A 14725-nucleotide genomic window follows, 5' to 3' on the forward strand; every position below is an offset into this window, starting at 1 on the left:
ATCTCTCTCATTTATACCTGATTGTATTTGTATGGTTATCTTCTGCTTAAAGCTATAACCTCCAAGTCTGCAGAGACTCTGGAGAAATAGTTTATAGGCAAACATTAAGACAGATAGTTTAATATTGCCAATTGCATATTGTAATTAAGCTATCTGTAACATCTATCACTTTGCTTAAGTTAACCTATTCAAGTAAGCTGCATAAATCCTACAGAACTGCTTTCAGTAAATCCTCACAAAAACAAGTACACTCACACTTTTTGTTCAGGGTTATAACAGATTAATCCAGCCTAAATTTGTAGAGGTTGAAAGCAGTTATGGAATTAACTGAAATCACTAATCAAGTCACAGCACTTTCACAGCGTATGGATAATGTTACCCAGTCAATTAGAGAATTGCAAACTGAGTATCAATTGTTGAAAGATTGTGTTAGAGAAATGTATGCTTCAAAAACCGCTCAACCTGAACCGCAAGTGTCATTACCTGATAAATTTAGCGGTAATAGGTCTAATTTCAAAGAATTTAGAAATGCCTGTTTACTCCTGTTTGAACTCAAGCCTAAAACCTATAGCACTGATCGCCTTAAGGTTTTAACCATGATTTCCTATTTAAGGGGAGAGCCTCGCAGTTGGGCTGATAGTTTATTTGAAAACCAAAATACCTTATTGGATTCTTTTCAAGACTTTCTAAAAGCACTTTCTTCTCTGTATGACGATCCTTTCAAGCAGGAATCTGCTGAGGCTTCACTCAGGGCCTTAAAACAAGGCCGGCATCCTGTGGAGGATTATATTTCACAATTTAAAATATTTGCCATTGAGTCAAAATGGAATGAGGCGTCACTGAGACACCAATTTAGAAGTGGGCTTAGTGAAGATATTAAGGATGAGTTGTCCTGCACAGGCGTACCCCAGAGACTGGAGGATCTTTGCAATCTCTGTACCACTATAGACCGACGACTACGTGAGCGTAAACATGAGAGGTCTAATACGTCAGCTCCCTACAAAAGGTTCACCCCCTCTCCATCAAGTTCCAAGGAAACCAAATCACCTATGGAAATAGGTTTTATGCGTGGTCCTCTCTCCACTGACGAGAAAAGTAGAAGGCGGGCATTGAGACTATGCTTGTACTGTGCCTCCCCAGAGCATGATGTGTCATCTTGTCCACTTCTTAAAAAGACAAAAGCTGGTAAGATAGAATTTAACACACTTAGTCTGTCTCTATCTAAACATACTCATTCTCATATAACGTTACCTCTTACTTTGCAGTGGGATCGCCACCACATAGAAGTTGAGGCTCTTATTGACACAGGAGTGTCATCAAGTTATATTGATATTCATTTTGTCAATTTAAATAAAATTCCCTTCCTAGCAAAACAGTCTCCTGTCTCCATTAATTTAGTTGATGGCTCTTCTCTCTCCACAGGCCCCATTACACATGAAACAACACCTTTATTACTCTGTACTAGATCTGGACATAGGGAATCGATATCTTTCGACTTAATTCCAAGTCCTCTATACCCAATTATCCTTGGGTTGTCTTGGTTACACATACACAAACCAACCTTTGACTGGCAACGTATGACTGTTGATTTAACTTCTTCCTACTGCACTCAGACTTGTTTTCCATTTCCTCATATTTTACTCACAAAGGATGTTATATTACCTAGTGATCTAGAGGATTTTCATGATGTGTTCAACAAAACAGAGGCACAGGTTCTACTGCCCCATAGGTCATACGATTGCCCCATTGACCTTTTGCCTGGTGCAACAATTCCCGTTGGACACATATATCCTCTATCAAGACCTGAATTAGATCACTTAAAGTTATACCTACAAGAAAACCTAGCAAAAGGTTTTATTAGACCATCCACGTCCCCAGCTGGAGCTGGAATCTTTTTTGTTAAAAATAAAGACCAGTCACTTAGGCCCATAATTGACTATCGGGAGCTAAATAAAAGAACAAAGAAAAACCGTTACCCACTCCCGTTAATACCCGAACTTATTGAGAGGTTACGCACTGCCAAGATCTTTACAAAATTGGATCTCAGGGGTGCATATAACCTCATACGAATGAGGGCTGGAGATGAATGGTTGACAGCATTAAGAACTCGATATGGCCTTTACGAATATACTGTCATGCCGTTTGGTCTTTGTAATGCTCCAGCAACATTTCAATGCTTTATTAATGACATCTTTCATGACATCTTAGACAATTTTGTAGTCGTGTACCTAGACGATATACTTATCTTCTCTGAATCCCAACAACAACATTTAACTCATGTTAGAACAGTATTAGCTCGTTTAAGACAACACAAATTGTACGCCAAATTAGAGAAATGTGAGTTCAACAGGCCTGAAGTGACATTTCTGGGTTATGTTATCTCAAGCACAGGAATCACTATGGACGATTCAAAAATACATGCTATAACACAGTGGCCAACTCCTAAAACCAAGAAACAGGTACAGAGGTTTCTTGGCTTTGCCAACTTTTACAGAAAATTTATACATAATTTTGCACACACGGCTAAACCTCTAACTGACCTAACTAAGGGAAAAAACTCATTTGACTGGACTAAGGACTGTGAAAGGGTATTCGAAAAACTAAAAACAGATTTCACCACAGCACCCATTCTGCAGTTCCCAGACCCCAACTTACAGTTTATTGTCGAAGTGGACGCATCAGATTATGCTCTCGGGGCTATACTCTCGCAAAAAACATCTTTAACAGATAAGTTACATCCAGTAGCATATCTCTCCAGACTCCTGTCTCCTGCTGAACGCAATTATCCCGTGGGGGAAAAAGAATTATTGACAATTAAAACTGCATTTGAACAGTGGCGACACCTTCTAGAAGGTGCTACTTTCCCTGTTATAGTTATAACTGATCACAAAAACTTGCAATATTTACAGCAGAACAGAACCCTATCTTCCAGACAACTACGATGGAATCTATATTTTTCTCGTTTTGACTTTCTGATTATGTACCGTCCGGGAAGTCGTAATGGTAAAGCGGATGCACTATCCAGACGGGATTCTAGACCTCCTTATGAAGAAGTTCCATCCACAGTCATTCCTAGTTCTAAAATTCTGGGGTTACTTATATCCCCACATCCTGAATTCCAAACCTGTCAAACCCAGGATTCCTCAAAGCCATTGCATCTCTTGCAAGCAAGGGCGGACGGCTTATACTACCATGGAAACCTCCTTTACATACCACCGCAATATAGGTTACAACTCCTTTACTCCTGCCACGACTCTCCAACATCTGGACACTTAGGTCTTAATAAAACTCTGGACTTACTACGACGACACTATTGGTGGCCAGCGATGACCTCAACAGTTCAGGAATACATTGCACAGTGTACAACCTGTTCTACTTCCAAATCGTCTCGTTATTTCCCTGTTGGGTTACTCCAATCTTATCCAGTACCCGAAACTCCCTGGAGCCATATTGCTATGGATTTTATCGTTGACCTCCCAAGCTCTTTTTCCTTTTCTACAATACTAGTTGTTGTAGATCTTTTGAGTAAAATGGCACATTTTATTCCAGCAGTTGGGTTGCCGACAGCTCAGGAAACCAGTGAGATATTCATTAAAGAAGTTGTTCGGTTACATGGACTTCCCACGGTGATACTCTCGGACAGGGGTTCACAGTTTACCTCACGTTTTTGGAAATCTCTTTGTCAAACTCTGCATATCACTCAAAAACTTACGACCTCTTACCATCCCCAATCCAACGGGCAAGTGGAACGAACCAACCAATGGTTGGAGCAGTATCTGCGTTGCTTTTGCTCAAATCAACAAGAAATGTGGACAAAGCATTTAGCTTTGGCAGAGTTTGCCTACAACAATGCTACCAACTCCTCCACTCGACTTAGTCCATTCTACGTCAACTATGGCTTACATACTAGAATCTCTTTTTACCCATACTTACCAAGTTCCAACCCAAAAGTGAATGATACAGTTAACGATATCTCTCAAACTTTCACCATTGCTCAACAAAATATACAACATGCTCAAAATTCGCAGAAAAAATACTATAACTTACGTCACACTCCTCAACCAACTTATCAGATAGGCCAAATGGTATGGTTGTCAACGAAAAATTTAAAATTACATACTCCCTCAAAGAAATTGAGTAAATTATTCATTGGACCATTTACAATTGTGGATATTAAAAATCCTGCTACTGTTACACTTCGTCTTCCCGACATCTATAAAATTCATCCCACATTTCATGTCTCTCTGGTAAAGCCTTGTCTTTCTGACAAATTATCTGCAAATGCAGTCTCGCATACAGTCTCACACGATCAAGAGTATGAGGTGCAGTCTATCATTGACTCCAGACGTAGACGCGGGACACTGGAATACTTGATTCACTGGAAGGGCTTTGATCATTCTGAGGATACTTGGGAACCAGCTGCTTCTGTATCTGCTCTGAGATGTGTTTCCCTGTTTCATCGCCGAAAACCAGACCGTCCAGCTCCCTGAACCCTCGTGGTGGGTTCCTTTTCGGGGGGGCTATGTCAGATTCTACAGTGTAGCTTATGCTGTCTCTTTAAGCAATTGTCCTTACTCCCTATATAACCTCCCACTTCTCTTACCTCATTGCTGGATTAATGTTTTCACATCCCTGCATGAGAAAGCTTCTCAGCCAATCTGCTATCTGACATAGGGGAATCATTCTTCTGCTACACAGAGCAACCACTTCCTGTGCTGCAGCTCTCTCCCTCTCACACAGAACCACCTGTGTGCAGAACTGACATCATCAGCTACTGCCACAGCTCTCACCTCTCACTCTCAAGCTTGTTACCTGCAGTTCAGCATTCTCATACACGCTGAACTCTTCTGTTCCTGGGAAACCTGTAGCAGCACTGGACTCTAACTGACTAAGGTCTAAGGCAGGTTGTATAACTTATTATCTTATGCTAAGTCAATTTAGCTTCATGCTTAGTAACCTGTGAATTGTTACTGAAATCTCTCTCATTTATACCTGATTGTATTTGTATGGTTACCTTCTGCTTAAAGCTATAACCTCCAAGTCTGCAGAGACTCTGGAGAAATAGTTTATAGGCAAACATTAAGACAGATAGTTTAATATTGCCAATTGCATATTGTAATTAAGCTATCTGTAACATCTATCACTTTGCTTAAGTTAACCTATTCAAGTAAGCTGCATAAATCCTACAGAACTGCTTTCAGGAAATCCTCACAAAAACAAGTACACTCACACTTTTTGTTCAGGGTTATAACAGGCTGCGTTGGGAGCTTAACGCTCCTTTTTTGCAGGTGTTAGGTTTTTTTTCTGCCCAAACTGCCCCATTGTTTCCTATGGGGGAATCGTGCACAAGCACGTTTTTCCAGCTAGCCGCTACCGTAAGCAACGCTGGTATTGAGAGTTGAAGTGGCGGTAAATTATGCTCTACGCTCCCTTTTTGGAGCCTAACGCAGCCTTTCAGAGAACTCTAAATACCAGCGTTGTCTTAAGGGTGCGCTGGAAAAAAAAGCAGCGTTAGCTATGCGGGTCTTTACCGACAAAACTCTAAATCTAGGCGTTAGATATATATAATTTCTCCACAGAATATCCAAATGGATCAAGATAAAATATCTAATATTATTAATTGGCCTCAACCTACTTCTGTTAAATGTCTTCAGAGATTTTTAGGTTTTTTCAATTTTTATAGAAAATTTATTCTCAACTTTCATCTATAGTTAAACTTCTTACTTATTTAACTAAGAAAAAAAAAATTCTTAGACCACTGAAAGCTCAAAAAGCTTTTGATCAACTTAAACTTTATTTTACCACTGCCCCAGTTTTGGCTTTGCCTAACATTTGCCTAGATTTAGAGTTCTGCGTTAGCCATCAAAAGCAGCGTTAAGGGCTCCTAACGCTGCTTTTGGCCGGCCATTGGGATTTAGAGTCAGACAGGAAAGGGTCTAACGCTCACTTTCAAGCCGCGACTTTTTCATACCGCAGATCCCCTTACGCCAATTGCGTATCCTATCTTTTCAATGGGATCTTCCGGTATTTAGAGTCTTGGCTGAAGTGAGCGGTAGACCCTCTACCGACAAGACTCCAGCCGCAGAAAAATGTCAGTAGTTAAGAGCTTTCTGGGCTAACGCCGTTTTTTTTAAAGCTCTTAACTACTGTGCTATAAAGTACACTAACACCCATAAACTACCTATGTACCCCTAAACCGAGGTCCCCCCACATCGCCGCCACTATAATAATTTTTTTTAACCCCTAATCTGCCGCTCCGTACACCGCCGCAACCTACATTATCCCTATGAACCCCTAATCTGCTGCCCCTAACATCGCCGACACCTACATAATATTTATTAACCCCTAATCTGCCCCCCCCCAACGTCGCCGCTACCTACCTACACTTATTAACCCCTAATCTGCCGACCGGACCTCGCCGCTACGCTAATAAAGTTATTAACCCCTAAACCGCTGCACTCCCACCTCACAAACCCTATAATAAATAGTATTAACCCCTAATCTGCCCTCCCTAACATCGCCGCCACCTAAATTCAAGTATTAACCCCTAATCTGCCGACCGGACCTCGCCGCTACTCTAATAAATGTATTAACCCCTAAAGCTAAGCCTAACCCTAACACCCCCTAAATTAAATATAATTTTAATCCAACAAAATAAATAAAATATTATTAACTAAAGTATTCCTATTTAAAACTAAATACTTACCTGTAAAATAAACCCTAATATAGCTACAATATAACAAATAATTATATTGTAGCTATTTTAGGATTTATATTTATTTTACAGGCAACTTTGTATTTATTTGAACTAGGTACAATAGCTATTAAATAGTTATTTACTATTTAATAGCTACCTAGTTAAAATAATTACAAAATTACCTGTAAAAGAAATCCTAACCTAAGTTACAATTAAACCTAACACTACACTATCAATAAATTAATTAAATAAACTACCTACAATTATATGCAATTAAATACACTAAAATAAATTGCAAAAAAAATCAAACACTAAATTACAAAAATAAAAAAAGATTACAAGAATTTTAAGCTAATTACACCTACTCTAAGCCCCCTAATAAAATAACAAAGCCCCCCAAAATAAAAAAATTCCCTACCCTAATCTAAATTAAAATAGTTAACAGCTCTATTACCTTAGTTACCAGCCCTTAAAAGGGCTTTTTGCGGGGCATGCCCCAAAGAAATCAGCTATTTTGCCTGTAAAAAAAACACAATACCACCCCCCAACATTACAACCCACCACCCTACTCTAACCCAAACCCCCCTTAAATAAGCCTAACACTATCCCCCTGAAGATCTCCCTACCAAAAGAAGACATCCGGAGCGGCAGAAGTCTTCATCCTATCTTGGCAGAAGAGGACATAAAGTACAAAAAAGTATTTAGTTTTAAATAGGAATAATTAATTTAATAAGAGTTAAATTTATTTAGATGTATTTAATTAATATTTAAGTTAGGGGGTGTTAGGGTTAGTGTTAGACTTAGGTTTAGGGGTTAATAATATTATTACAGTGGCGGCGTGTAGGGGGGGCAGGATAGGGGTTAATACATTTATTATAGGTGGCCACGGTGTAGGGGGGGCAGATTAGGGGTTAATAAGTTTAATATAGGTTGCGGCGGGGTCCGGGAGCGGCGGTTTAGGGGTTAAACTATTTATTTAGGGGCGGCGGGGTCCGGGATCCGCAGGATAGGGGTTAATAACTTTATTATAGGTGGCGGCGGTATAGGGGGGGCATGATAGGGGTTACTAGGTATAATGTAGGTTGCGGCGGGGTCTAGGAGCGGCGGTTTAGGGGGTTAATAACTTTATTTACTTGCGGGGGCTCCGGGGGTGCCGGTATAGGGGGTAGAACAGTGTAGTTAGTGTGGGTGCTTAGGGACAGCTTGTCAATAAAGCTGTCAAATAGCCAAAGAGCAGCGAGATCGGATGAGTGATAACTCTCACAGTCCGCTGCTCATCGCCCCGTACTTGGTGCGCGGCTTTTTGACATATTTTTTGATAACTTAGGCGAAATTTTTCAGGTCCGCGGCGGCGATGGTAGGCGAGCTTAGGCGGGCGTATTGGGCCGGCAAAGGCAGGTAAAGTAGACGCGTTGATAACTAGAGGCCTTTGTGTTAATTTTAGCAGCTTTTTATTTAACAGATTATAGGGGAGACGGTTTATTGATTTATTTTTTTTAATTTTTGTCTTCTGAGACGTGAGTGATATAGGAAAATCCCTTGCTAACTGATGTATCTTGCACTGTTATGGCAGTAGTAGGTTAAACAGAACAGGATTGATATTGAGTAAGTGGTGATGATATTATCTAGTCACTAAAATTATGTTTTAAAGAGGCAATTAAAGGGAAAAGGCTCTGCATCTTGTCAGGTGTTAATGTAGATATATATATATATATATTGTTTGTCTGTGATCTTCTATTCACAATTCTTCTAAACTAAAGTGAGAATTGAAGATGATAATGCAGTTTTAAACTAGTAGTTTTTTCTAAAATTATTTTTGTTTCAATGGAGATACTAGGTTTTACTATCTTGATTTGACTCTGTCTTCCAAATAGTTTGAAACATAGCTATACTGTTTTGTTTTTTTGTCAATGGGGAAATACACACAAGATTTTTTGATGACTAAAACAACATATTTTGGAACAGATGCCTTGGTGCAGCCAAAAGTAAATGGACCTAAAAGGTGCTTATATTAATGGAAATATTTGGCCCGAGCATAATATAACAATTCAGAAAAACATGCATTTGAATAAATGCTTCCTAATGCATGTTTATAACTTCATTATTAATGAGTTCATTATGCACACTCCCGGAATTGATCTTAGAGCATACAAAGGCTGTTTTTTACTATATCCACCATGCATAGGCTAAAGAGACAGTCAAGTGTGCTAAATGGTCCAGATACACATAAATATATGTGAAAAAGGGGATTTTATAAGTATGTAGCAATTGTTATAATTATAATGCATTGACCCAATAGAATCCTTTAAACTGATACTTGTGTGCCTACTGAAAAGTGAATACATTGCCTTTTCCAAACGTTCTTCTTTCTGCTCATATCTGAAGATATGAGCTAAATATCGGGTTTTTTTTTTTTTTTGTTTTTCCTCACACATTGACTGCTCAGTTTTCTGCCACATTGAGATTTGGCATATGTCTCAGGTATGATTGCACTTGCCGAGTACCTATACCACCTGAATTAGTTTCGTACAAGAGCTGTAACATGGGATCCTTTCTTTGTTTAGGGTTTTGAGCCACTGGGATCCTAGGGTACACAGATCCTGTTCAGTTACTGATCAGAATGTTTTTTTTTTAAATGTTTAGCTTTAAATAAAAAAAGAAATCGGTTTAAAATTAGAAACTCACGAGAATGTTTACCCAATAAAAAATACAGGTTACTCCCTTGGAACAACCATGAAACACCTATATATTTGTTATGTATGCAATTACCAGTGTTAATAAAGAACAGGGACTGTGGGTACATTGTACATTTTTATGCACTGTGGTTTGTGCATGTATTATATTGTAAAATACTATAGTATGTATTTAAAGGAATTAGAAACTCAACATTTTTCTTTCATGATTCAGAAAGAGCATATTATTTTAAATAACTTTAATTCTTGTAACCAATTTGCTTCATTCTCTTGGTATTCTTTGTTGAGGGGATCAGAAATGCAATACTGGGATTTAGCTTAGCACATCACCTCCAACAAAGAAGTAAAATAACATGCCTCTTGGTGAGACCTTCTGCAGAAAAGGGGAATTTATTATGTCACTTTATAGCACACTCGTTAAAATAATGTACTAAAGCTACTAAAATGGTAAATAATCTAAAAAATAAAACTTACAAATAAATTATCTTTTTTCATAAATTCAAAGCTGATTTTTTAGTACTATACAGGGTTTACAATACATATAGACAAGGCAGGGACGACAGGCTGGGCCAGAAGGATACAGTTAATGATGACCTTATAATATTTAGTATGGAGAAGAGAGCCTTTTGAGTACATTAAGGGATTTAGCAACTTGTAAGGGGAAATATTTTTTCATAACAGCAGCAATACAATAACAAAGGGTCATCATCTAGAACTGGCGTTAACCAGTTTCAGGAATAATTTGTGTAAGAACTTCTTCAAAGAAACCTTGTTGATGCATGAAATAGTGAAAAGTGGGAGAAGGTTTAAAAAGCGCTATAGGAAGCTACTACAAACTAATGGGGAGTGTGCATACAAATATAGAAAGAATGAATGTCAGAGGATATAACAAATATATTATATTTAATCTTAGATAAAAGCTTATATAGACAGTAGATACATAAAAAAAATATATATGTTACATCAGCATATATGTATTGTGAAACAGTCTTAATAAATACAAAATAAGGTTGGCCAACCTCAGGTAAAAAAAAGTACTTTAGCATAAAATACAGTACTATGAAGACAGATAAAATATATACCAATATGTCTTACTATAATGATAAAAATAAATCAATAGATGAATCACTAAGTATATACAGTGAACAATATAATATGCAGGCTTTGCAAGTCATCTACAGTAAAGAGAAGAAATGTGGCTTTGAAAGAACTATGGTTACTAGTACTGTGTGGAGTATATCCAATGTCTTTAGTGAATCAGAAACTGTATCCAAAAAAGGAGAACGATCCAAAAGAAGGAATGTAGGAATCCCTCAAACAGAGGGTATCTTAATAATCCAAACTGGGCTTTACATCAGAGTATTAAAGTTGTAATGTCTCAAAATGGTTGTGTAGAGCTTTTAAATGAGTTTGCTTTGCTTTTTGTGGCATACACTCGTTGCGATGTGGGGAGAGTATTCTAACCTTAATAATCTGACCATAGTAGTCCTCGATGCGTGTTGATGGGTCTTTAGCACATAGATATCCCAGTGCCGTCTGGAGTATTTAGACTTTTTCTTGTATCCTTGATATGTTACGCCAATGCTGGAGCCTTAGATTAATTTACAGCATGAGATGCGGTCGCAGCTGTTCTGCTGTGTTCACGTGACTGGATCGCTTCTGCTCTATGGCAAGCTGGCGTGTTCAAAATTAGCACTGTGAAGATCCTGGGGCCCATTTATCAAGCTCCGGATGGAGCTTGAGGGCCCGTGTTTCTGGCGAGCCTGCAGGCTCACCAGAAACAGTAGTTATGAAGCAGTGGTCTAAAGTCTACTGCTCCATAACCTGTGCACCTGCTCTGAGGAGGCAGACGGACATCACTGCAATTCAACCCGATCATGTTGATTGACACCCCCGGCTGGCGGCTGATTGGCTGCAAATATGCAGGGGGCGGCGTAGCACCAGCAGCTCACAAGAGCTGCTGGTGCAATTCTGAATACAGAGAGCATATTGCTCTTCGCATTCAGCGAGGTCTGGCAGACCTGATCCGCACTGTCGGATCAGGTCCGCCAGACCTTTGATAAATATCCCCCCCTGTATCAATGTTTTTTAAACCTTCTCCTACTTTTCACTGTACCCCCAAAGGGGAACTTTTTGGTTGTGAGAGCTTACAAACACTCAGAGCAGGAAATATCACTTTCGTTCTCCTGATGCATGAGGCTCTCAATAGAAGTAGAAAGGAATTTACATGCTATAATTGTGGTCAGATTCAGTGGGCCTTATTGTACTTATCTATCTTCATCTATGTTCCTTGTTCTTACACACATTTTTTGATGATTCCAGGCCACTGAGGAAGTAGTGTCACAGTTACTGGCAGTGGTGCAGGATATCTGGACAGCTCCTCTTGTGTTGAAAGCTTCAGAAATTCTGACCGACTTAACAAACACCAGTGATCTTCTGTCTGCTGAAGCTCAGGTATTCTTTGATATGTTGCATTTTATTTGTAATGTGCTATAGAGTTAGGATAATGTCTATAGTTAGTTATAAGAATGCTGCTTACCTTTTGAGACATATTGCATACTCAAATCCATCTACACATTGCTATGAATGTTTTCACAGCATGATGAAGCAGTTTCAGGAGTATACCACAACTTTGTGTTTATAAAGGTATATGGAGGGTGATCAAATGTGAGAAATGTTAAGGTTTATTTTAATTGTATATTAGCAGCATTAATTGTGCAAAAGTCATTCATTTGATTTATTTCTACAGAATTAGCTTAAATTCTCACCTTTACCATAACTAACTTGTTGGTAAAAATATACTAGGTTGTGATTGTATTTGAAAAGTTTTCTCTTATATTTATACATTCTTAATATTTTTTTATATTTAATATTTACATAACGAGCCTTTAGATAACAAATTCTTCATGCACGCTGTTAGACAACCAACATTGTGAAACCTATATGAATATATACAGGTATAGGTTTGTGTGTATATATATATATATATATATATATATATACATACATATACATATTTATACATATATATATATATTTTTAAAATACAAAGAACATTGTCCTGTATGTGAAGAACATTAGTATGTGAAATATTAACTTTTGTTGGGTAAAGCGCTGTGGTTTTAATATGGTGTTGGGATAGAACGTGAGCGATAAGTGTTAGGGTTTTCTTCCCAATGGCATGGAAAGTCCACAATTCCATTCAATTACTGTTGGGAAATTCACCACCTGGCCACCAGGAGGAGACAAAGACACCCCAGCCAGAGCTTAAGTATCCTCCCGCTACCCATACTCCCCCAGTCATTCTTTGCCTCTGTAACTAGGAGGAGGTGAAGATGGTGCTCTGAAGAAAATGAGTATAACTATCTCTGTTGCCGCCTTGTACTGGTGTGACTCCTTATCTGAATTGATTTTGGATGTCCTACGAGATATGTTACAACAGTCTGTTGTGGTGTACTTAGACAACATCCTCATACACTCAACCACACTGGAGGCTCATCGTTCTGATGTGACACGGGTACTTCAGAGACTACGTAAGAATTGCCTGTTTTGTAAACTCGAGAATTGTGAGTTCCATCAGACTCAAGTAACTTTCCAAGGTTATGTAATCTCCGTTGCAGGGTTCTCCATAAATCCTGACAAATTGTCTGCAGTTCTGCAGTGGCCTCACCCAGTTGGTCTTCGGTTTATTCAATGTTTTTTGGGCTTTGCCAATTACTATAGAAAATGTATTATAAACTTTTCTTCCTTGGTCAAACCTATCACTGTCATGACCCATATAGAGAATGATCCACTCCATTGATCACCTACTACCATTAAGGCCTTTGAGAGTCTTAAGACTGCCTTTGCTGCCACTCCAGTTCTGGCTCATCCTAACCCTGTCCTGCCTTTCGTTCTTGAGGTTGATGCGTCTGAGACTGGAGTAGGTGCCCTCTTGTCTCAACGTCCTATGCCTGACGGTTCCTTGCATCCATGCGGTTTCTTTTCTAAGAAAGTTTCTCCAATGGAGTGCAATTATGAAATTGGCAACAGGGAATTACTGGCCATATTCTATCATCTATCCAAAGCAAAACGTTTATTCCCCCTGACAGGCCAGATGAGCGCTATTTTTGTCTCGGTTTAATTTTGTGGTCTCCTACCTGCCTGGTAGTAAGAGTTTTAGGGCTGATGCCCTCTCTCGACAATTTTCACCTCTGTCCAAGGAGGAGTAGGTACCTACTCCAGTTATACCTCCTGACCATATTTTGGCCACTATACATACTAATTTGACTTCTCCCTTTAGGAGAGGAGGAGATCCTGGCTGCACATGTTAGTTATGGTAAAGGTGAGAAAACCTAGTGGTAAGTACCTTGTACCTGTGAATCTTCGAACTACATGGGTTACCCAAGGAGATAGTCTCGGACTGGGATAGCCAGTTTGTCTCCAGATTTTGGTGCTCCTTTTGTGCTCAAATGGGGATCCAGCTTTCCTTCTCCTCTGCATATCACCCTCATTCCAATGGGGATGCGGAACGATCTAATCAAGCTCGGGAACAGTTCCTCCATTGCTATGTCTCAGATCACCACAATAATTGGTCTAAACTGTTACATTGGGCAGAGTTCCCTCGTAATAGTGATATTAATGCTTCCTCTCAGTTATCCCCGCTTGTGGCAAATTATGGGTTTCAACCATCCTTGTTGCCCGATTCATTCATGTCTCAGGGTATTCTCGCTTTGGAGGAGCATCTCCGGCAACTCCGTTCCATGTGGGTGCAGATTCAGGATTGCCCTTATCGGTTTATGCAGCACCAAAAATTCCAGGCTGATCATATGCGTCTGCCCGCGCCTTCCTACCAGGTTGGTGAGAGGGTTTGTTTGTCCTCCCGCAACTTGAACCTTCGTGTGCCTTCCAATAAACTTGCTCCCCATTATATTGGTCCTTTTTGAATATTCCGACGCATCAATCCTGTGAAAGGTAAAGAGAGAGGGCGACTCCTAGTGCAGACAGGTAAGATGTATGACTCATCACAATAAAGCTAGATTGTATGTGATAAATAGTTAATAGAGTGTGCAACAAAGAAAGCCAAAGATAAAACTCATAAACAAATTATATCGTAAAATGTAATTAATAATATATTATATAACACTCTCATAGAAAGAGAGTAAATCGCTGAAAGTTAAAAATAGAGTAAGTAAAAATAAATGAAAGAATAATATATGAATAGTCGATATAAGAAGATTATATAAAAATAAAATAATAAAAAATAAATACTAAATAAACACTTTGTTATAAATTGTGTATCAATGTCATAAAAAGTAAATCATCGTTATAGATTAAAAGCAATGAAGCTAGATAT

Source organism: Bombina bombina, chromosome 1, assembly GCF_027579735.1.
Source record: "Bombina bombina isolate aBomBom1 chromosome 1, aBomBom1.pri, whole genome shotgun sequence".
Lineage (NCBI taxonomy): Eukaryota > Metazoa > Chordata > Amphibia > Anura > Bombinatoridae > Bombina > Bombina bombina.